Source organism: Pseudophryne corroboree, chromosome 7 (genome assembly GCF_028390025.1).
Source record: "Pseudophryne corroboree isolate aPseCor3 chromosome 7, aPseCor3.hap2, whole genome shotgun sequence".
Lineage (NCBI taxonomy): Eukaryota > Metazoa > Chordata > Amphibia > Anura > Myobatrachidae > Pseudophryne > Pseudophryne corroboree.
The window spans coordinates 389,324,819-389,350,583 of record NC_086450.1 but is presented as its reverse complement, the minus strand read 5'-3'; the positions used below and the strand labels follow the sequence as shown (position 1 = coordinate 389,350,583).

At 44.7% G+C, this 25,765-nt stretch overlaps 1 protein-coding gene and 1 long non-coding RNA gene across 6 annotated transcripts in view; one reads left to right on the top strand and one right to left on the bottom strand.

Moving 5' to 3' along the window:
* ELFN1 (extracellular leucine rich repeat and fibronectin type III domain containing 1) overlaps positions 1-25,765 on the bottom strand; it is a 988,432-nt gene that overhangs the window by 651,794 nt on the left and 310,873 nt on the right. The window lies entirely within an intron of this gene.
* The window catches only part of LOC134945377 (uncharacterized), a 321,195-nt gene continuing 303,844 nt past the window's right edge, over positions 8,415-25,765 (top strand). The window contains exon 1 of one of the 2 annotated variants that reach the window (XR_010182111.1): positions 8,415-8,653. This is a non-coding gene — a long non-coding RNA (uncharacterized LOC134945377). Of the gene's footprint in view, positions 8,698-25,765 lie in introns of both variants that reach the window. The other variant, XR_010182110.1, reaches the window with a different exon arrangement.

Below are 25,765 nucleotides of genomic sequence, written 5' to 3'. Positions count from 1 at the left end.
CCCCTAACATCACATTGTGCCCCACACAGTAATGCCCCTTGCACCATATTAAGAACCTCACAGTAATGCACACTGTACCTAGTTAAGTTCCACACAGTAATGCCTCCTGACGCCATGTCTCACTTAAAATTGGCACTATACCTGCTCGTTGTCACGGAATTGTTTCATGCTGCTGGCCTGCCTGCTCTGCTGTCGCTGCCGTCGCCGCATCCCTGGCACTGTTGTGTCATTTCCTTGCCTCCTCCTGCTCCCTTAGGGCTCCATCTATTAAATGTCCCTCCCAAAATGGCTACCTCCTCCTCTAAGAACTGTACTCTCTCAGGTGCAGCCATCTTGGGAGGGACGTTTTCACAGTATTCTATGCGACAGGCCATAGAATACTGTACCATTTCAGTGCATCTAGCAGGCTTCAATACAGAAAAATAACATTCTTATCAACAGGAGCACATTATAGGGGAGATGTATCAAGTCATGGAGAGAGCTAAAGGAGAGAAGTTTCCCAAAGCAACCTCAGTTTCTTTCATTTATCTAGTACAGTCTATGAAATAAAAGGAGCTGGTTGCTTTTGCCGACTTCTCCACTTTAGCTCTCTTCAAGACTTGATACATCTCCCCTTAAGCATACTTGCCAATATTCCGGGAGGAGGCATCCAGCTCGGCATGGCGGGGGTGGGGGGGGGGGATGGTACAGCACACTGGGGGCCTGGCAGAGAAGGGGCGATGCTGGGTAGGGGCGGAGTGGAGGGCGTGTCTGTTAAATTGCATCATCACAGACCCGCCCCCAATATTACAGGCATTGTGAGGCGGGGCCACGATGACGTGATTCACCACACGTGGTTTGGTGCAGACAGGTGGTGGCTGGCCGAGAGACTTGCCCATTCTTCCGGGGGGCCAGGAAGCCACGCGATTAGCGGGAGCCTCCCGGACATTCCGGTACAGCAGGCAAGTATGCCCCGAAAAGCTTGATACATGTATCCCTATTAGTCAAATGGGTGTAGTTAAAATATACTTGCATATGATTTGCTTGATTAGAACAAGATAACAAACGGCTGTTTTGAGACAGACATGTTCAAATAACATGCAAATTGTGCTTTGTCATTATGACCTGCCATATAATTTCTGTCTTCAAATTTTGCATGTCTGTATTTTACACATAAATATTTTTAAAGGTACTTAAAGCTTATATTTAGTACTAATATTGACATTTATGAAAACTATTGCCAAGGAAAATAATATGACATGGTGTTAATAGTAACCAACCAAATATTTGCTTTGATTGATGGCTAGCATGTGATTGGTTGCCCTGGGCAACATTCATTTATCTTACTTTGTGCTAGTTGTATAAATGTTCCCTTTAGAGTCTCTTCAGCTGGCAAAGTGCAGAATGATTGGCCTCACCTTGTTATAACAGGGTCATTACTGAGAGGGTGACACCACCTGTGGGAGGGATGTGTGGAAAACTCAGTTACACGCATGAGCATTCCCTGTCATGAGGACAGACGTCGCCTGCTCCTTCCTGGTAATCCCCAATGAGCAGCCTTTTAAGTGAAATGTTTGCACATTCATCCCTAGGATGTAGGATGGTGCATGCAGGAGAGAAATGTGACACTAGCATTACACAGACATACACCTGAATCCTACAAGTGACCAATTACAGATGATTAAAGGGAATTCTCTCCACGTACGCATTCACAGGACGACCAGGGCACATCTTATATGCATGTATCAATCCTCCATGTGATGATAGTCTGTGATTTGCTGATGTAACTGCAATATTGGCCAAAGCTATTTCCCATTTACTGTAGTGCTGAGTCTGAGAATCTATGAGCGAGACACACATAATCACAAAACACCCACACACTTTCACACGTACACACACTGCAAGTTTTACTTGTCTTTCTCTTTTTCTCTTTTACCACCACATATTCCGAGTCTGTAAATTGACCATTATTGCAATGGCTGATTCTCCTGTCCCGCGGGACGTTACAGCATGATGAATGCCTGAATTAAGGCGCTCTGACAGTTCTATTTTGCTCGATCAAGCTAATTACACTCTCATGAGCAGCATAAGATGGGCCCTATTTGAACCTGTCTTAGGTAATGTGAACTTAGGCAACTGTTGCAAATTTAATATTTAATGTATTTAATTATCTCGGCATATGATGGACTGGTTAAATGTTAGACCTCCAGTGCATTACAGTATACGGCTCAGGTGGCCTTCTTCAGGTGGTGCAAGTGCTTACTCAGTCCTTACTCCCGTATCTGTCTTTTCCTTTTACTTCCAATCAATCCCGTGTGGCCTAATGTTTGTATCTAAAGCAGACTCAATATACCTGTCTCTAATTACTCTTAGTGCAGTTTACTTTATACATAAACAGATGATTTGAAAAAAATATTTTCTATTATTAACTCTTCTGCTGCCCTCTGACAAAACACAAACCTACAGCAAAGCAGTTTCTAACCTACTTACTTGTGAGCTAAAGTTTTTAACCTATCTGTACAAAGTAATTTTGAAAAAACAGTAGTACGTTATTTCTCTCCCTTTTCTATGCGCAAATTAAATGTTTTGTGCATCAAAGTGTTAACAAATAAGTAATTAGCTGCCTTATTTAGATTATGATTTCCATACTGCGTTATTCTGGTGGTGCCTGATGCAGTCTCTTTTGTTTTTCTGTTCTTAATGTAACCAAAAACATTTCTCGGCAGACTAGTTAGGATGGGCCACCTTTTTTATGTCCCGCTAAGTTCTGTACTACCAATGAAAGTACAACATTATATTGTAATAAGATTAATAATAAAATTCTTATTACCCGGGTTGAATTACCGGGTCAGGCACATTGCACAGTGACCCGTGTCGACGGTTATTTTTGCGATGTGAAAGGGGTATAAGTGACATGTAACTCTTTATCACCAGCAACAAAATATAAATCCCCGGTATTATATTTCAAGACATATCTAGGTGAAAAGGGGCCCGGTCATTTGTGGCATGTGCCTCTTTTCCACTTAGAGCCTCAATTTATAAAACAACATACCGTAGTTAAAGTGAAGCATAGCACGTTCTTCACAAAAAATAAATATTTAAAACATAAAAAAAAAATAAGAATAAAATAATTATCATTAGTAGTAGTAGTAGTGGAAGTAGTAGCATACTTGACTACATTTTCTGTTTCCTCTCCGGAAGAAGCCAGGAGAGGAGGCGCTGCTGGAGGCTTTGGGGAGGGGCCAGGCTTACACATTATTAGGCCTCACCTCCAAACTCGAGAAAATCGCTGTGATTTCCGAGTCCACGGCTAGGGGATGGGGCTAAACGCCACATTTTGCATCGCTTAGCCCCGCCAGGAGAGTAGGCAAGTATGAGTAGTAGTAGTAGTAATAATTAAAAAGTTATCACATAAGGATCCCCAAAGAATCAATTCTCAAGAGATGCACAGTAACAGTATAAGCACATGGGGGTAAATTTACTAAGATGGGAGTTCTATTTAAGATGGGATGCTGCACATAGCAACCAATCAGAGTCCAGGTATTATATTCTAGAATGTGCTAGATAAATGAGAAGTGGAATCTGATTGGTTGCTATGGGCAACTTCCCATCTTAAATAGAACTCCCATCTTAGTAAATTTACCCCATGGTTTTATTAATTTTGAACTGCCTGACGTGCCACCTAAACAGTGGAATCAGTCATTTTGGAGACTGGATCACTGTTCAGCCTGCTCATTGGCTTTGAACTGCTGACATCACTGAGGCAAGAGGCATTTTGAGATTTTGTGCCTCAAGGACATAAATATTGCTTCAGCCATGACACGACTGCCGCCGTTGCTAAGGAACACATACTGTACCTCAGATAATTATTATCTAAATAGAAGGAGTTATGGACCAAATGCAGTAGATGGGCTATTGTTAATATAGGTGGGGTAACCTGGAAAATGGGAATGGGGTATATGTAAATGAGGGATGGAGATGATGCATGGGCACACTGTAATCCTTCTCTCACATTTAATCTAGACAATCATAACAATTGTTTTTGAAAACAGGAAACTGGAACAAAAATAATAATTCATAAGCATAATTTAGTATGAAATTAGCCGCTGTGCAGTACGTCTGATTGCAGCAAGCCGGGGCAGCCGGTCTCATTCCAGCCGAGTCAGTATCCACATGATGTTCACTAACTTGTTAGATGATGACTTCCTCTGCCATTGTGAAAAGAAATGATTCACTCTTGTCAGCACCGAGTGGACGGAGGCCTGTGCCTGAAATAATTGGGTACTTTGTCATAGGTCTAAATAAAAGTCCTTCACCCATCGCAGCATTAACTCTCTTCTTATTGTCCTACAGGGTGTGAGAGAATTTCCTGGTGAGTGATTGCAGACACATGGAATAACTCCCGCTTGTATGGAGAGGGATGAAAGCTAGAGGCAGCCTGAGTTCATAGAACAGGGATCTCCATAGACCGGCCGGGGATCAAGAATACAAAAACACTTGGAAATAAAACCCGGCAATTCCTCGGAAATGGTGACCAGGGTAGTTTAACCCATTCAGTGCTGGAGAGGCCTACAACGCCTTACAAAATAATGCATTGATGTCCACTCCAGCAGTGAAGGAGTTAATGGTCTGCTTCTGTGAGAGATCCACCCCTTCCGCCTCCTCACACACCTGGCTCAGTAAATAGTATTAGTTTTTATTTATTTATTTATTTTGGTTACTTCGGTTGCCGTCTGTTTCTTGCATGGAGGCGGCCGCCTGTGGTTTGGCTTCCGGTTGTCCGAATGCGGTGTTTGGTTTCGGAGCAGCCAAAGATTTGCATGTGTAGTTTTACATCCCAGCACAGAATAACGCAGGACAAAATGAGCAGCTGCCGATCACTTCTGAGTCCGATTTCAGAGCATAAGTTCAAAAAGAAAAAGTTTTCAGGTGATGTTTATAAACAAATAAATAAATAGCGATTTCTTTAACTGGACACTGTACCCATCCGAACTTCACCCCCCCCAACCTCCTCCACCCCCACGTTTAACAGCACAACAGTACAATCTCAATTGCCCTCCACTGGAGAAGTTAAAACACAATTCTTCCTCGTTCATCCCTCAGACATTTGTTATCTCCCGTTAAAGAGGAAGCAAGGAAGTTACATGGGCTGGAGTGAAGGTAAGATGTTAAGGAAACATTGGCTCACAGGGTTTGAGAGTGAGGTATGTGGTGAGAGGGTGACGACAAGCGGTTGTGATGCAGGACCCCAGAATATAAATAAAAATGAAATATATAAGTAGTATGAGGTCGTTAAAGAAAATGATTATGTTTATGCTTGAGATTGAAACATGGATAATTATTAATTAAGCAGTAATGGTGGCACTTGAACTACACCCAGTTGCTAAGAAGTTTTTATGACTTTATTGTGAAATCATTTGACAAATGACATCATCGACTTTGTCAGGAAACGCTGGTTATGTCTGGAATTTGTCACTCAGGGTAGGATGCAGCGATGCTAAAATTGCGGCCAAATCTCACAAAATACAGTTTTCAGAGGTTTGGCTGCCTTTCTCATATATACCAAGTTCCGGAAGCTTGAAGTTGGATGCGGTGGGCAAAGCCTTCTTTAGATGGAGTTAACCAAGAAAAGCCTTTGTGATTTTCTTCAAGCATATGGCGACAATAAACACCATTATGCTTGCGATAATTGGCAGGATGCATTGGATGCAAAATGAGTTGCACGCGAGTCGGCTTTGGTAACCACACATGTGGCGACTTTGAATCATGCCATGGATGGCTGCATTCAGTTGCGGAGAAGTGCAAAATCATGCAAGACCTGGCAATAGAACGGACATGTGTGCAGCTCTGCCAAAGCGAATAGTTCCATTTTGTAAAAAATCCAATAGGAGGGCTATTCCCATCATTTGGAAGCACCTCAAGCATGGAACATGCTGGCAGCTGTGCAGGAGGCTGGTTCCTGCTTGGTAAGACCGCATTGCATTTATCTTTCTGTATAACTAGCTCTCTAGAGCCGGCATGCCACTAGGCAGCCCCCAGCAACTCCTGGCAGAGTGGCACAAACAAGCAATAGATACACAGTCAAGGTGCATTGGGCAACATACATCCCTCATCAAGTGGCACTTTACAGACAAATGTCTAGGTGCTGTGCATAAAGGGTGATACCCTGGAGTTACTGGCAGCCATCTTTTCCTACCTCTCATTTACTGTATGTGCTGCTGAGGAATACAGAAGATAAATATGGACCTGTTTGTTATACGTGATGATGTGGCAGGACTTACTCGTTCCTGGACACAAACGTCATGGAAGATAAGCTAGTAATACACACTGTCAGCTGATAGAGCTTTTAGCCTGTGACTTACAGCAAACAGAGACGAATGTAATTATAAGTAACAATGTGTAAGTCGCTGGGCTACAATATGTTACAGTGGTGATTTTGTGTTATCTTTCTCTGACACTTTTATTATATCCACTGGCATCCTAATGCACTCAGGCCACTTGCAGAGAATACTGGGAGTTGTAGTTCCACAATCACAGAGCAACATGCTCCACAAGCCTCAATTCATTTGTGTGATGGAAAGGATCTAGCTTACATACACAGGCTTGTGGCCCAAGTCACTGCTGTCCAAGTGCCATACCCTACAAAGTATGGGGAAATTCTGCATATACAAGAGGGTTCTGTCCTGTTATGCTGTCGCCATCTTATCAATGGTGATAGTAAATACTGCAAAAATAAAAAGCTTTACTATTCAAGCAAAGCATAATTTCTTCTTAAAACCTATTAAAACAAATATATAAAATTAGACTTCCATGCACACTTGCCTACTCTCCAAGAATGGCCGGGAGGATCCCGCCGCCGGCACCCCGCCACCCAGCTGCCCACTTACTGACTAAAGTGGATGGACTGGGTGGGCGATGATGCAATTCGCGCTGAATCGTGTCACAGTAGCCCCCCCTCCCCCGCTGTGCAATCTCAGTAATCTCGACATTGCATAGTTGGGGGTGTGGGTACGATGATGCGATAGTGCAGCCATGCCCCCACAAATAGTCTTTCCTGTCATGTGATGCCCCCGCCCCGTCCCTATTTGAAGCCACGCCCCCCACACCACACGTTGCTGTGCTGATCTTGCTGCCCTCTCCCATAGGGGGCAGCCGGATAGTCGGCAAACAATGCTTCCAGGTACAGTGCTCCAGGGAATTGTATGTCACACATGAGCTGTAGGGGTGTAGTATGGTATGCCGGCGGCCGGGCTCCCGGCGACCAGCATACCGGCGCCGGGAGCCCGAACGTCGGCATACCGACAGCGTGGCGAGCGCAAATGAGCTACGCGCGCCACGCTATTTATTCTCCTTCCAGGGGGGTCGTGGACCCCCACGAGGGAGAATATGTGTCGATATGCCGGGTGTCGGGATTCCGGCGCCGGTATACTGTGCGCTGGGATCCCGACATTCAGCAACCAGAAGACCACCCGAGCTGTAGACCTTTACTGTCTGGCAATGCGGTACGTCTGTTCTTACTGCTGCCAGCCAGTATTGCTGGGGAGTTCATTATCATTCAATCTTTCATAGCTAAATATTTGGCAGTGGGCAGGGAACAACTTTTACTTTGGATGAGCCCTTAATACATTTGGTATACAATTGCCAAGTTATGAAGTTAAATTGAAATAAACTGTTTCACACATAGAGGCAGGCTTGGACTGGCCCACAGGGGAAACCACCGGTGGGCCCTACTGCCGGGGGGACCACCTTCTGCTCTAAGGATCAGGTTCCAGACTGTGCACTTGTATTATACTTTATACATATGTTACCTTATACTGGACTGTGTGTATTTTCTACAGTGCATTATTAATCTGTTATTAATCTGGTACATTATCATGCATGCAGCAGCTGAATTTACTGTATATATGTATGAAGGGCCCAGATGTTGCACTCTCTAATGGTTAGTCAAAACCAACACCCCCTCCGCAGACTGACCACACCGCTAACATGGGCCACTACCACTGCATTCCCCCGTGGGCCCTACATGCCCCAGTCCGACACTGCATAGAGGTCATTTTCATTATCCATGAATCCCCTCGCAGCGTAAGTGTATGCATATATGGCACTTACAGTTGCCCCAGACTTGCCAAATTTTGTTCACAGCCCATAGGGTTATGTACAAAAATCTTCAATTCCGGGGTGAGATGGGGGGGCAAGAAGAGGTGCCGATGTCAGCATTGCCACACTACTGCAACAGCACTTTGCTCCACTTGCCCCTTATTGTATTGACTCCATAGCGTTAATGACACGTCACTAACTAAAAGTTGTTAGAATCCTGGCGCAATCCCCATTTTCTTACCTATCATGTCTACAGTAGTTTTGTTAAGAATTAACTGTCAGAGTCCATCAACAGCTGAAAGACCAAAGTCTGTCCACAACCCACCAAGTCCTAATTTTTTTAATCATTTACACTACCATTATACTTTATTCATGCCTCCAGGCCTCTGCTTCTCTCTTCCCCTTTCTTAGGGTTTGAAAGGTGGATCGGAGACAGAGCCATGGAATATTTTCACACCTGGCTGAAACCAGGTCAGGCAGCTAATGTGTTTTCCAAGCTCAGCGGCTGCTTGTTGGAGACAGAGAAACACTGCTCAGCTATGGAAACGCTGCAGGCACAAACCCCAACACGAGTCACGTATGTAGACCGTGATATTATGCAAAGTGCAAAAAAAAATGGAGGTGTGTAATGAAAGAGTTCAAAATAGATGTGTAATATTGTCACGTGGCAGAGTTCAGAGGTGTTTTCCTTTACTGGTAGCTGTGACTGTACATATCTGACACATATCAGTACATGTGAACGTACAGACTGGTAATAGGGTCTGATCAGTCTCTATATGAACCTGTTGTTAAAAGTGTCTTCTACATATTTGTATGGTGCAGTGCCAGTATGCCTGGTGGGTTATCACACGCACAGCAGGGAGTGATGTGACTTACAGGAATCATAGTGTGCTTAGTATATCATGAGCCCATGGCAGTGAGTCTAGTATGTTGTGAAACGTATATCAGAGTGTATAGTGTATTATAGGACCCATAACAGTGTGCCTAGTGTGTATGTGTTATGGGACCTATACTACTGTGCATACGTGTTATGGGACCAATACTACTGTGCCTACGTGTTATGGGACCTATACTACTGTGCCTACGTGTTATGGGACCAATACTACTGTGCCTACGTGTTATATGACCTATACTAGTGTGCCTACGTGTTATGGGACCAATACTACTGTGCCTACGTGTTATGGGACCAATACTACTGTGCCTACGTGTTATGGGACCTATACTACTGTGCCTACGTGTTATGGGACCAATACTACTGTGCCTACGTGTTATGGGACCAATACTACTGTGCCTACGTGTTATGGGACCTATACTAGTGTGCCTACGTGTTATGGGACCTATACTAGTATGCCTACGTGTTATGGGACATATACTAGTGTGCCTACGTGTTATGGGACCTATACTTGTATGCCTACGTGTTATGTGATCTATAGTTGTTTGCTTATGTGTTATGGGACCTATACTAGTGTGCCTACAGTATATGTTATGGGATCTATAGTTGTGTGCCTATTTTTGGGTGGGGGGGGGGGGTGGGGGCTATACTGGTGTGCTTATGTGTTATGGGACCTATACTAGTGTGCTTTCAGTATGTGTTATGGGACCTACAGTTGTGTGCCGATGTGTTATGGACCTACAGTATAGTAGTGTGCAGAGCCGTAACTAGGTGTGTGTGTGGAGTGTGCAGGGTAGGGGGCACTGTTGGCAGCACTTGTCAATTATGAATTATCTAATTACATTCAATTGCAGCTTCCCCCCTTTTTAAAGCCCAGCATCTCCTGATCGCCCCTGTCTCCTACCCCTTTTGTCACTAATACCTATACAGCATTCATGGACCTAACTTGATAGCTCTTTGTTGTTCAGTTGCACTGTCTTTTATTACATTTTGGGATGCTGATATACCTGGGATTCGAACCAGTTGCCTATGACATTGCAGTCGAACACTTTATTCATTGAGCTATCTGTCCTTGCATAGAAAGCTAGAGAATTCCAAGCTGGAGAGTATTAACTATTTGAAGCTTACCTTGTACTTTGTGAAGGGGTGATCAGCGTTGCGGCTGGGCAGATTGGATGTGTGGCTGCATACTGCATAGATCTGCTTGATTATGGTGCTGGCTATTTTTTACGGGGTACAAGTAGCTTCATATAGTTAGAAATCTCATAGTTTTTATGGCACGGATGGATGGGGTGTTTGGCTAGGATGCAGCAGATTGTGGGTGTGGCAGTATATTGAAATATGTTATTCAATGAGGGGAATTGTGAAAACCTGGTTGCAGTAGTGTAAAAATCCGCCTGCGTGCGACCAGGTCGGAATAAGGGCCCTTATTTCCTGTTGGGAGTTTTTTGGTTTTAAGGTTCTCGGTTGGATGGATAACTCTGAGGATTTTGCTCTATCATATGACTTTTCAAAAAAAGTGAGTGCTATCTCAGAGTCTTTTCTAGTCAAAGAGTGAATTTACTTTATCTTTTGTGCATGACAAATAAGTGTATTGTTATAAGGTGGTACTCATAACCACGTTTTTTGCACGTTTTGCACAGCAAGCACTTTAGCACTTTTCCTTTTTTTGCATGCAAGCACTTTTTAATTTTAAAGTGCATTTTTATTGACCTACTGTCTCCCTCCTCTACCTATGTGAAACGGTATACAACGTTTAAACGATTGTGGGAGGAGAAACACTACGAAAGTCTTTTTAAAGATATCACTACATGCCAATATTCTTCATTTATCCGGTACGCATATTGGAGGGGGTCCAAATTCTCTTTCAGGCACAGGGCACCAAAAAGTCTAGCTACGGCTCTGGTAGTGTGCCTTTGTGTTATGGGACCAATACTAATGTGCCTCTGTGTGTTATGGGACCTATAGTTGTGTGCCTATGTGTTATATGGGACCTATAGTTGTGTGCCTATGTGTTGCGGGACCAATAGTTGTGTGCCTATGTGTTGTGGGATCTATAGTTGCGTGCCTCTGTGTTATGAAACCTGTAGAAGTTTGCTCATGAATCCTATGCAAGTGCAGCTAGTGGGTTATGGGGCCTATAACATTGTTCCTGGTGGGTTATGGGGCCCATAGACTAGTGTTATGTGACCTACTATGGGACAGTGTGTTTGATCCCTGAAGATGTTTTTAAATATTAATAATTCAGCATATCTGGAAATGTTAAAAAAAAATCTTAATTCAGTCATAACCAAAGTAAGGAAAAACATATTAATTTGAATTTTTCATGAGATCAGACCTTGCGGAGTGGAGAGCACATCTGATGAAGAGTTTTACTCACTCATTGCTAAAAAAAAAAACTCCTCGGTACATATTTCTATGAATCTTTTATGAGACCTTGGAGCATGCAGTTCCAATTTTAGGTAGTTGTTTTCTATTTGTACATAACTATAAAATAAAGTTAAACATATTTTTTTATTTTTTTTTAGCTATGAGCTATAATTAATATTCTGATATGAACACATTTGATATTCTTTTAAGTGTTGTTTAAAGCTAATTTAAGCATTTATCTCTCTATATATAGTTGCTGTCTGAATTGTCTCTCAAAACTGTATATTTTATTTATTGATCAATACAGGTCCAGTATCCTTTATCTGCTCGGGATCAGGAGCATTCCAGATATGGGATTTGTCTGGATAATGGAATACCTGGTCCGGCGGTCAATGCAGGGGTCCAGGAGGGTCAGCGGGGGTCCGCGTTGAGGTCAACAGGGGTCCGGCGTTCATTGCGGGGGTCCGCAGCAATGTCAGTGGGGGTTGGCATGCACTATGCAGCTAGGGAATAGCTGCAACGCCACTCCCCCGCCACCAGCCATTGGTCAGTAGTAGTGATGTCATGACGTCGCGGCACGCCATGAGATCTCTACAGCTCTGGGATATTCCAGTTTTTGGAATATTCGGGAAAACGGGTCTCCGGATAATGGAGACCCGACCTGTATTAGAATTTTATGGTACTTAAATACATTAAAAATTATTTACCTGTTGGGAATTTTCATAATTAGAAAGGAAAAATATATTTAACTTTTACAAGACTGAAACATCTATTACAGTTTGTGTTTGCTCTACAGTATGTTGTATATAGATTTATTGATGTGTGGATTGCCATGCAATCAATCTAATGGCATATACAGTACATATTTTATATTTCTGTCTTTTGAAATAATTTAATCTATTAAGGGTTGTATTTATTAAGTTCGGAAAGCCCTTTCTGCAGAAAAAGGACTTTTACCAAGATTTCTTAATTTAACATCTTAACACCAGAGAAAGATACTTACTTGCCTACTTTCCTGGAACGGCCGGGAGGCTTCCGAAAAGCAGGTGGCGCCACCGACTGTCCAGAAGAGTGGGCAAGTGTCCTGGACCCAGCTGCCTCCCACCCACAGCCACCCACTTACCAAGCAAAAGTGGGTGATTCAGGCTGCTGATGACTGATGACGCAATTTGCGCTTAATCATAATATTATGCCCCCAAATGGAAATAGCGGTGGTTAGCAACTTTATCGCAGAAAGGTCTAAAAACATCAACTGATTATAAAGTATACGGTATATGAGAGGTACTGTTTATGGATAATAGTCTGGTGAGTGCCCTCTTCTAGAGCAAGCCAACAGAGCTTGAGTCACAGAGAAACACTCCAGCAAGTTGATTTATGTCCATGAGTGCAGACTTGTGATCAGGGGGTGGGGCCAGATACCAATACTTAGGGTTCTTAAGTCTCAAACTGTATTTGCTGATTCTGAAAGATTGCCGCACTATCGGAAGCATGTATTAATAGCGTACTGCAGCAGATATCTCTTCCAGTATCAATTGCATATGCTTGTCGAAGCTTTCCTCACAAAAACTGCATCTATAGGCTACATCACAGATTTTCTGGAGAGGGTTCCTACGGATCTGAAGACCGTTCATGTGCAGTAAGCAGTGGTGCAAGTAGAAATATTTTCTTCTTAGTGGTACTGAGTGCCGAAAAATGGGCGTAGTCATGTGTTGTGAGGGGGCATGGCCATATGTCACTAGTGGGAGTGGCTACATGACACTAGCAGACAACACAGACCCTTTTATTTCGACTCTAGGGGCAAGGCTAGAAATATATAGTAATGCCTCCAGTATAATAAATACATACACATATACATATACATATAATAAATACATACATGGATACTTACCATTCATAAGGAAAGATGCTTGGCTGAACAACAGCCAGCTGAACAGGGCTTTATTATAAGGGCTTTTTTAAAAGGGTTATGAAAATATTACAATATAGACTTACCCAGGACTTCTACATAGTGGCTGTATGTTTGCCATATACTGAAGGGCTGTGCCGGACCAATATGACAATTGCTCTCCTTTCTCTGCAGGTAATCTACACTCCTTGCATTTTGGATCTGCTCAGAATATATATGCATCAGTGATAGTGTTATTATAACTAGGTAATCTACACTCCTTTGCATTTTGGATCTGCTCAGAATATATATGCATCAGTGATAGTGTTATTATAACTAGGTAATCTACACTGTCAATTTGTATATCATAAACTATATTGTATTCTAGGATGAAACTGTCTTGCAGCTTTATATAGTTGGTAACTGCTATCTTAGTATTTGTTTTAGTTGAGTTTTATGGCATGCTCTGTAAACGGGGGTGGGCTGTTAGGCCTTGATTGCAATTACTAGAGACACATGGATACTTACCATTCATAAGGAAAGATGCCTGGCTGAACAACAGCCAGCTGAACAGGGCTTTATTATAAGGGCTTTTTTAAAAGGGTTATGAAAATATTACAATATAGACTTACCCAGGACTTACCAGGACGAAAACAGATGGAAACAACCCACCGACAAAACATAAAACATCGTCCCTTCCTTACATTCCCAATCATCTGTGTATTTCAGCGTATGTAAATATTTTACCAACTAAAATCCTCATGACCTCTAAGAACAAAATGCAACCAATTTGGTAGACAACTATATACATTGTGATTGTACATACCAGTTTGTCACTTTGCTCTATAATGCACAGTTAACATACAGCAGAACAACACCAGTAGGCACCTGCACTTTTAACTTGAACAAGTAAAAACTTACACTCTCAGCCTAGAAAACACTGATTTCATCTCAAACTAACTATGTTCCACAAATTGATTTTCGGCATTGCTCTTCATGGAGTATTCATAAAGGCCATTGCATCATTCAGTCTCCCAGCAACTCACCCCTCTGTACATGTTGCCCCCTCAATTCTACACTCCCCTCTTATTAGCACTCATGAGCTTTTTACTTCCCTATACTCATTGACAATAACATCTACAACCTCTCACCATAAAAAACTTTCACAAACCTCTGACACCCACATTTATCTCTCTCTTCTGCTTCTGATAGCTGGTGACATTTCACCAAATCCAGGACCCAGCCACTTGCATCACTCACATTCACCTGATTCACAGCAACATAGAAATCCAGCTAACCTCATAAACATCACATGTCTTCCATCACCCTCCAGATCACTAAAATGTGCCTTATGGAATGCACGCTCTGTTTGTAACAAATTAACATCCATTCATGACCTTTTCATATCTAACAACATCAATCTGCTGGCTATAACAGAAACCTGGCTCACACAATCTGACACAGCCTCCCCTGCAGCACTGGCACATGGTGGTCTCCACTTTACACACACCTCCAGACCCGATAACCATAAAGGAGGAGGAGTTGGACTTTTACTTTCCCAATCTTTGGCATATACTGTTCTACCACAGGTTCCATCACTCACATTTACATCATTTGAAGTACATTCCATTAGGGTTTACTCTCCTTTCTCTCTGCGTGTTGCAGCTATCTACCGCCCACCTGGGCATCTGAAACAATTTTTGGAAGATTTTTCTGCCTGGCTCCCTCACTTCCTATCCTCTGACATCTCCACCATTATCATGGGTGATTTCAATATTGCTATTGATTGTCCAAAATCTGCTGCGCATGCCTCCAAACTACTCTCTCTAACCTCCTCTCTTGGCCTCTCCCAATGGACTGACTCCTCTACTCATCAGGCGGGCCACTGCCTTGATCTAGTATTCACCAGACTATGCTCCATTGCTGAACTCACTAACACTCCTTTCCCCCTCTCAGATCACAACCTTATCACCTGCATGCTTTCCTCTGTTAATTCAAACCCTGTGTTGCGGAAGTTCTCCAATCTTCCTCAAACTCGCAGAAATATTAACACAATTAATCTTCAAGAACTTTCCACTTCACTCCAACAACTGCTTTCACCTATTTCTGCATTCACCTCTCCTGAGATGGCTGTATCACACCTTAATGAGACTCTAGAACTAGCCCTTGATGAAGTGGCTCCAGCTACCCATCACACTCCACGTAGGCCTAGATGTCAACCATGGCACTCCAAATTAACAAGACAACTACAAAAACTCACACGAAAACTTGAACGTCAGTGGCGTAAATCTCGTATTTCAAGTGACTTCCTCACATATAAGACAGTCTACCATTCTTATAAAAATGCCCTGGACACTGCCAAACAAACATATTTCCAAACTCTTATCTCTGCTCAAGCCTCTAACCCCAAACGACTCTTTAATACATTTAAATCACTTCTGAATCCTCCCGCACCTACCCCACCAGCCACTATCAAGGCACAGGATCTTGCTTCCTACTTCAAGGAGAAGATTGCTAAGATCCAAGATGAAATGGTAAGCTCTTCGGCAGCCAGTGACCTGCTCCGTTCTTTACCTGAACCCTCTGGCACTCTTTCTTCATTTGATCCCACAAATGAAGATGAAGTATCATCACTTTTCTCATCCTGCTTCTCTACTACCTCTCCTCTTGATCCTTTACCCTCACAAATAAGTAAAGCTCTGTCTCTGGTGCTCATCCCTACCTTAACTAACATCTGTAATCTCTCTCTCTCTACTGGTATTTTTCCTTCACTCTTCAAGCATGCAGTGATTACTCCCATTTAAAAAAAAAAAAATTCTGACCCTAATGCTCTCTCAAACTACCGCCCTATCTCTCAGCTCCCTTGTCTCTCTAAGCTACTTGAGAGACTTGCCTACACTCGACTCACACACTTTCTTAACTCATACACTTTGTTGGACCCACTTCAGTCAGGCTTCCGTTCCCAACATTCCACAGAGACGGCACTGACTAAAGTGGTTAATGATTTGGTCACTACGAAGTCTAAAGGCCATTACTCACTACTTATTCTTCTAGACCTATCTGCTGCATTTGATACTGTAGACCACTCTCTTCTCATACAGACACTACAATCCCTAGGTCTTAAAGACACAGCCCTTTCTTGGTTCCTATCGTACCTATCTAATCGCTCCTTCAGTGTTCGCTTCTCTGAATCTACCTCCTCTTCGCTACCTCTTTCAGTTGGAGTACCGCAAGGCTCAGTCTTGGGTCCTCTGCTTTTCTCTATCTATACCTCATCTCTTGGTAAACTAATCAGCTCTTTTGGTTTTCAGTATCATCTGTACGCAGATGATACTCAAATCTACCTATCCTCCCCTGACTTGTCCCTATTTGTACTGGACCGTGTCACTGAATGCCTTTCTGCCATCTCATCCTGGATGACATCTCGCCACCTCAAACTTAATATTTCAAAGACAGAGTTAATTATATTTCCACCGGCCAATAGTAGGTACCAACCTGATATCTCTATCACTGTTGAAAACTCGACTATCTACCCTACCCCACAAGCTCGCTGCCTAGGTGTCATCCTTGACTCTGATCTGTCCTTTGTTCCCCACATTCAATCTGTCTCAAGATCATGTTACATGCATCTAAAAAACATATCCAAAATACGACCATACCTTACACAAGACACTGTTAAAACTCTAATCCATGCTCTCATTATCTCCCGCATTGATTATTGCAATAGTCTCCTAACTGGTCTTCCCAAAACGAAACTCTCACCACTACAATCCATTCTGAATGCAGCGGCGAGGCTTATCTTCCTCGCTAGACGTTCATCGTCTGCAGATCCACTCTGTCAGTCCCTCCATTGGTTACCTGTACTCTACCGCATTCAATATAAAATACTTTTACTCACACACAAGGCCATTAACCAAACTACACCAACGTACATCACTTCGCTTATCACAAAATATCTCCCAACCCGACCTCTTCGCTCCTCACAAGACCTGCGTCTCTCATCCACACTCATTACTCGCTCCCACTCACGACTGCAGGACTTTCATCGGGCTGCACCCACTCTGTGGAATGCCCTACCACGCACAATAAGACTCTCCTCTAGTCTCCAAACCTTCAAGCGTTCCCTCAAAACTCACCTCTTTAGGCAAGCGTATCAAATTCCTGAACCGCCCACATAACTTTCATAAACCTTCCTATCAAATTACATCCACTCTGTACAGTCCACACATATCCTCACATGTCTGTTCATTCTATGCAATAGATAGCACCTTTTCTTGTGTACATATGCCTATTTCCCTATAGATTGTAAGCTTGCGAGCAGGGCCTTCCTACCTCTATGACTGCTATCACCCAGTTTGTTATTGTTATTTCAAATTGTAAAGCGCAACGGAATTTGCTGCGCTATATAAGAAACTGTTAATAAATAATAAAATAAATAAATAGTAATAACCCCAATTTGATGACAATATATAGTAATGCCTCCAGGATGCTTGTGGTGCATTATAATTGTGGCAATGGCGGTCAGGGGTGCAAAGTGTGTGGCAGGTGGTAGTGCATACCCGCTGCCAAATTCTTAAGGGTACTCCGTACCCGAGCGTACCCGCATACTTGCACCACTGGCAGTAACTTATCCAGGATCTTTTTCTCTTCACGGGCACAACCTCTTATTGGTAATATTTATTTATTGAATAAATACATTTATCAGGGGTAAAATTCTGCCAATAATACAATAATAAACTGGCTCTAACTATATTTAGATATATCACTGCCGATTATGTAAATGTGAGCAGAGATGAGCAGTGCGAGAAGATAAATTGTTTTTAGCAATCCCTATCCATACTGCCAAGAAGGCTTAAACGCTAGGGCTCTTTTCTTGAATATAAAACATTTCTGTCTGAAACTTGGAGATTGTATAGTGGGATTACAACTTCCTCTTCTCTGATCCTTCCTTCATAAGAGAAGCACTTACTAAACACTTGGTTTTTATGTCATTCTCCACCTAGAGAAATCTATTTTCAGCGTTGCTCCTTCTAAGAAGACTCGTGTGAGCCATCTATGCTAAAGAGTACTAGAGCATGGTGAGATCAGACTCGAGAGGACCTATCGGAGGTACCTGGCAGTATGTACTTTGTTTTGTTATGTTACAGTAGAAGACGTCTTAGAACAAGATATCAGCAGCTCACAAATCTCAAAATGAAAGATTTAACATTAGGGAATTGTAAAGGGAAACATACAAATTATTAAAAGTGTTTAGGCTTAATCATAGCTATATCAGGGTAAGCAGCCTGCAGTTACTTAGATGTAACTTACTTTGGGGGGTATTCAGAGATGGTCGCAGATTTTGATATTGCACCAAAATATGCGACCATACTACTCACATGCTGGGGGTGCCCAGCACAGGGCAAGGCTGCCCAACATGTGTGGCACCGCCCCACGATGCGATCGCAATTCAATTGCGATCACATCTAAAAGAGGTTGACCCCTGCCTACGCAGCATGGCTGCATCAGCAGAGGTCCCGCCGCCTTGTTTCCTATCGCATTACCTCCCTTCCTCCCCCCCAATGCCACGTTGCCGCCCCCAGACGCCCGTCATCTGTCAATCACCATGCAATCACATCCTTCCGGAATGCGATCACAGGGTGAAGGGTTGCGCATGCGCACTATGGGGGACATTCCGACCCGTTCGCACGCAGTGGTTTATCTTGCGCGACGTTGCCTGGTGACAGAGGTCGCCGGGTTACATCGCGTCTAAAGAAGAAAGCTGTCGCAGGACGGACCGCAAAGAAGACTGACAGGACGGAGGCGTGGCTGGGCGGATCCGGACCGTTTGGAGCCGTTTTCGGGGAGTGGTGAGTATAACGCAGAAGTGTCCAGCAGAACGGAGGGTGGAGGAGTGACGTCAAAGCCGGGCCCATCATCGCTGGATCCATCGCACAGGGTAAGTATGGATCCAGTCTAGTTTTGCTTGAATTTTTTTGAGCTTAGCAGGGCTGCACAAGCGATCACAGCCCTGCAAAGCTAAAATACACTCCCCCATAGGCGTGGACTATTGATCGCAGCAGCAGCTAAAAGTTGCTGGCTGCGATCAACTCGGAATGACCACCTACAGCCGCTACGCATGCGCAGACCCTCTAGACCGTCCAGGTCTGAATAAGACCCCTTATCCCTCCCAGAATCAGACAGGAGGTATGCATTGTTTTTACATGCTGTAAGTAACCTGTGATAGGACATGCTTGGATTTATAGTAAAATAAATATTACAGAAAGCGATGTCTCAAGCCTTGGAGACCTATTGTGTTTTGGTTTTGGCTTTGGTTTTAGAAAAAGCACAAGTGTTTTGGTTCAGATTCCAATTTTGTTTCAGTTTCAAATCGATAACAAAATTGCCAATCATTGGTAAAAATCTATAAAAAAAACAATAAAAACATCTAAAATCATGTAATGTTTGCAATCTATAACTACTTCAGATCGATCTCTTCGGGGAATACAGACAAAGTTTTGGTTCGGTTCGGATCCACAAAATTCGGGTGCATTCAGATTTCTGGAGAAACGAAGCACACATCTCTAGCTGTAGTATCCAGCAAACTCCATAAACTCAGATGGTGTTGGTTCCTAGATCCCCCGCTCCTTTCATAGGCAAACACAGGGGGGGGTTCCGGTTGCTCAGAGACCCCCCTCCTCTCATGCTGTGTGTGCGGATCTGAGTCCTCAATCAGTGCACTGGACCAGAGAGTAGCTGCCAGAAAGAAGAGAGAGGAGCCTTACAATGTAATGGAAGAATGTGTGCTTAGAAAGTGTAGTACTGGTTCTATTATGTTTGTGTATTTTTTTTTATTATGGTATATTTAAATTTTTCTGACCACTTAGTTATATTATTTAAATATGTTTACTACAGCCTATACTAGAGACCAATCAATAGTGTTAAATATTTACACAGTATTCCATACAGTATCCAGTGTATAAAAAGACCATTGTTTACATAAATAGCCAGGGTTGTTAACTTGTTACTAGGGTCTTCTGCCGCTCCCTCAGACTCCTGCACTTGCTCCAGTGTTCTGCAGAATGAGAAATTGTGAATTGCATTTGGAAACCCCCATCTAGAAATCCTGCGTTTGCCACTGCCTTTCTATGAGAAGGAGGTTCCGGGGGTTGCGAAAAAAGAACCGACTGAATCCCTCCACCACTGTCACATTGTGTGCCCTGTGGCCATACTCATGTGTGCACTCAGGTTACGCATCCTCAGTTGGCGAGCATGGCACTGGAAAGTTACACTGCTACTTTAGAACCAGTGTTAGGGATCGAGGGCGCAGCTATGTTTCAGAGCAGCAGTTCCTGCACTGCAGCAATACTGAATTGCTTTGGTAACTAAGTATCCCCACCCAAAAGTCGCAGCGAGTTGGATATTTAATCATCAGGAGTATCCGGCATCTGATGACGCAGAGGCTCCTTGGATAGAGAGAAAGTGGAGAAGTTGTCAAAAGCAATCAATCAACTTCCAACTGTCATTTATCTAGCACAACCATGAAATGACAGTTACAAGCTGATTGGTTGCTTTGGACAACTTTCCCATTTTATCTCACTCCAAGGCTTGATACCTCTCCCCACAGCCTTAAGACGCCTTAAAGTTTTCAATCTATCACGTCCAGCGTTTATGCCATGATTGCTGGTCCAGCCTCTATTTAAACCAAGCACATTCACCTAGTCAGCAATGGATAAAACAGATGGAATTGGGAAAATCCAGAAAGTGCTTCTGGATACCTCCCAACTGTTCCACTTTTATTGCGACAGCTCCATTTTTTTGGTACTGTCCTGCTGTCCCACCAACGGCCGGTAGTGTCCCACAGGGAAGGAGGCACAGTCTTGTGTATAGATGCCAAGCAATGGGCACTGCATCTATTCACAGTGCAAGGGGAGAGCCTGAGGACAGTCCAGCATATCGGAGAGTGCTGGGCACGCTCCCACAGTGATGTAAATGTAGTTTTGCTCTGAGCCTCTGGCCCCTTCCAACAAGGATCCTCACCACTTTCGCCACACCTGGAATCCGGTTTTTATGAAAGGCAAAGTTGGGAGGTATGCTTCTGACCTTAGAGAAGACAAATAACATAATCTGACATATCAAGACAAAGGGCAGGATGCACCAAGCATCACACTTTGCTTGCGATGTATCCTGCCACTCTCTGCATGCATATCCTCATTTACTAATACTGTATGCATGAAGAAATACACAAAGGACAGCTCTGATAAAAGAGCTTTGTGATGATAGGACTTAGGACCTAGAGTCCTATCTGCACATGCGCCGAGTGACTCACGCGCCGTAGGGGGTGTTGAAAGGGATCCGTTTGGATCCCTCTCAGCGGGGAGGTGTGATAGAAGCCCAAAGACTTCTATTGGACAATGCCATTGCCATCTGAAGATTGTGATGTCCATTGCATCCAAGCTCCGTAATCTATTACATTCTGGGGCTTGGTGCATATGCGGTATGTGACCAAATATCTGGAAATAGCATTTTTTGAGGCTTGTCCACTGTTTTACACTTGTGCCAGGGACGTGCAGTCTGGGGAGGCAGGGGAGGCAGTGCCTCCCCTGTCATTAATGATTACAATAATATAAAGAAGATACTTATGACACATATTCTGTGTCCTAAGTATATGCTTTATATTATTGTAATTTTTACACTTTAAAACACGTTACAAATTGTTTTGGAGGCACAGAGAGCGGTGCCTCCTGCAGATAATGACAAAAGGCCGGATGTGGGGGGCGGGCAGGGGGCGGGGCCAATGACAGGGCTGTAAAAGCCCATTACAAAAGCATGATAAGCGGCACCGGTGTGAGTGCCTCAGTGACAGGGGCGTGCTTTCAGCACATATGAAAGCACGCCCCTGTCACTGCTGCAGATATGATTGGGCACCAGAATTTGGATCACCCTGTGGACCAGCCTACCGATCGCCAGCTAGACGCTCTGGACTTTCTCATGTCAGACCCTGGTGGCCTCTGCTCCCCTGACCCGCTCATCACCGCTAACTGAGTTATCATCTCACCGGCCAGCGCCGCTCTCCTCTCCTCCCCCCCCTCCCCTCCCGCGCTATGTGACTTCTCCGTCCCCGCTCATCACCATCCCAGGTCATCAGCCCCCTTTCCCCGGTCATCACCGCTGCGCTATGTAACTTAGCATATCCCCCATTCCCGCTCAGCACCGGCGCCGCTCACCACCGCTATCTGACTTAGCATCTCCCCCGTCCCCGCTCAGCACTGGCACCGCTCATTTCCCCCCTCACCACCGCTATCTGACTTAGCATCTCCCCCGTCCCCGCTCAGCACTGGCACCGCTCATTTCCCCCCTCACCACCGCTATCTGACTTACCATCTCCCCCCCCCCCCCCCCTCATCACCGCTATATGACATATCTCCTCCGTCCCCGCTCATTACCCCCCCTTCCCCCTACTAGCTGCTAGAGTGTGTGCCATGTCCCCCCCTCCCCCTACTAGCTGAAGTGTGTGTCATGTCCCCCCCTCCCCCTACTAGCTAAAGTGTGTGCCATGTCCCCCCCTACTAGCTAAAGTGTGTGTCATGTCCCCCCCTCCCCCTACTAGCTAAAGTGTGTGTCATGTCCCCCCTTCCCCCTACTAGCTGAAGTGTGTGCCATGTCCCCCCCTCCCCCTACTAGCTAAAATGTGTGTCATGTCCCCCCCTCCCCCTACTAGCTGAAGTGTGTGCCATGTCCCCCCTCCCCCTACTAGCTAAAGTGTGTACCATGTCCCCCCCTCCCTCTACTAGCTGAAGTGTGTGCCATGTCCCCCCCTCCCCCCACTAGCTAAAGTGTATGCCATGTCCCCCCGCTCCCTCTACTAGCTAAAGTGTGTTCCATGTCCCCCCGCTGGCCCAATCGCTGGCTAATGTGCACAACGACAGCGGCGGGAAACCACAGACCCAGCGTGAATTGAGCGGTGCCCGGTGATCTCCTCTTCCGCCCTCTCTCAGACAGAAGCCCCTGCTCGGTGGCCGGCGGCTGTGTAGAGCGCACAGCCGCTCACCGCTCACCGCCCACCGCCGCCAGCCGCTCACCGCCGCCAGCAACAACAAATGAGTCAGGTAATGTTCACCTGCTGTCACTCTCTCTCCCTGTCGTTACTGTCCCTACTGTCACACTCTCTCTCCCTGTCGTCACTCTCTATCCCTGTCGTCACTCTCTCCCTGCTGTCACTGTCGTCACTCTCTCTCTCCCTGCTGTCACTGTCGTCACTCTCTCTCTCCCTGCTGTCACTGTCGTCACTCTCTCCCTGTCGTCACTCTCTCCCTGCTGTCACTGTCGTCCCTCTCTCTCTCCCTGCTGTCACTGTCGTCACTCTCTCTCCCTGTCGTCACTCTGGCTGTCCCTGCTATCACAATTTCAGCTCATTCAGTGTGCTACAATGTGAATTTCGGCTCATTCTTTGTGCTACAATGTGACTGTCGGCTCATTCAGTGTGCTAAAATGTGAATGTCGGCTCATTCAGTGTGCTACAATGTGAATGTCGGCTCATTCAGTGTGCTACAATGTGAATGTCGGCTCATTCAGTGTGATACAATGTGAATTTCGGCTCATTCAGTGTGCTACAATGTGAATTTCGGCTCATTCTTTGTGCTACAATGTGACTGTCGGGTCATTCAGTGTGCTAAAATGTGAATTTTGGATCATTCAGTGTGCTACAATGTGAATGTCGGCTCATTCAGTGTGATACAATGTGAATTTCTCTGACGTCCTAGTGGATGCTGGGGACTCCGTCAGGACCATGGGGATATAGCGGCTCCGCAGGAGACAGGGCACAATAATAAAAGCTTTAGGATCAGGTGGTGTGCACTGGCTCCTCCCCCCATGACCCTCCTCCAAGCCTCAGTTAGATTTTTGTGCCCGACGAGAAGGGTGCAATCTAGGTGGCTCTCCTGAGCTGCTTAGAATAAAAGTTTAAGTTAGGTTTTTTATTTTCAGTGAGTCCTGCTGGCAACAGGCTCACTGCTACGAGGGACTTAGGGGAGAGAAGAAAACTCACCTGCGTGCAGGATGGATTTGCTTCTTGGGCTACTGGACACCATTAGCTCCAGAGGGAGTCGGAACACAGGTCTCACCCTGGGGTTCGTCCCGGAGCCGTGCCGCCGACCCCCCTTGCAGATGCCGAAGTTGAAGAGGTCCAGAGGTCCAGAAACAGGCGGCAGAAGACTTTCAGTCTTCATAAGGTAGCGCACAGCACTGCAGCTGTGCGCCATTGTTGTCAGCACACTTCACCAACAGTCACCAACTGTCACTGAGGGTGCAGGGCGCTGGGGGGGGGCGCCCTGGGCAGCAATGTATAATACCTTTTTATGGCTAAAATACATCACATATAGCCCTTGAGGCTATATGGATGTATTTAACCCCTGCCAGATCTCACAAACTCCGGGAGAAGAGCCCGCCGAAAAGGGGGCGGGGCCTATTCTCCTCAGCACACGGCGCCATTTTCCTGCTCAGCTCTGCTGTGAGGAAGGCTCCCAGGCTCTCCCCTGCATTGCACTACAGAAACAGGGTTAAAACAGAGAGGGGGGGCACTTATTTGGCGATATGATTACATATATAAAAATGCTATAAGGGAAAACACTTGTATAAGGGGTTGTCCCTGTATAATTATAGCGTTTTTGGTGTGTGCTGGCAAACTCTCCCTCTGTCTCCCCAAAGGGCTAGTGGGGTCCTGTCCTCTGTCAGAGCATTCCCTGTGTGTGTGCTGTGTGTCGGTACGTGTGTGTCGACATGTAGGAGGACGATGTTGGTGAGGAGGCGGAGCAAATTGCCTGTATTGGTGATGTCACTCTCTAGGGAGTCGACACTGGAATGGATGGCTTATTTAGGAATTACGTGATAATGTCAACACGCTGCAAGGTCGGTTGACGACATGAGACGGCCGGCAAACAAATTAGTACCTGTCCAGGCGTCTCAGACACCGTCAGGGGCTTGTAAAAACGCCCATTTACCTCAGTCGGTCGACACAGACACAGACACGGACACTGACTCCAGTGTCGACGGTGAAGAAACAAACGTATTTTCCTTTAGGGCCACACGTTTCATGTTAAGGGCAATGAAGGAGGTGTTACATATTTCTGATACTACAAGTACCACAAATAAGGGTATTATGTAGGGTGTGAATAAACTACTTGTAGTTTTTCCTGAATCAGATAAATTAAATGAAGTGTGTGATGATACGTGGGTTTCCTCCGATAGAAAATTATTGGCGGTATACCCTTTCCCGCCAGAAGTTAGGGCGAGTTGGGAAACACACCTTAGGGTGAATAAGGCGCTCACACGCTTATAAAAACAAGTGGCGTTACCGTCTCCAGATACGGCCGCCCTCAAGGAGCCAGCTGATAGGAAGCTGAAAAATATCCTAAAAGTATATACACATATACTGGTGTTATACTACGACCAGCAATCGCCTCAGCCTGGATGTGCAGCGCTGAGGGGGCTTGGTCGGATTTCCTGACTGAAAATATTGATACCCTTGACAGGGACAAGATTTTATTGACTATAGAGCATTTTAA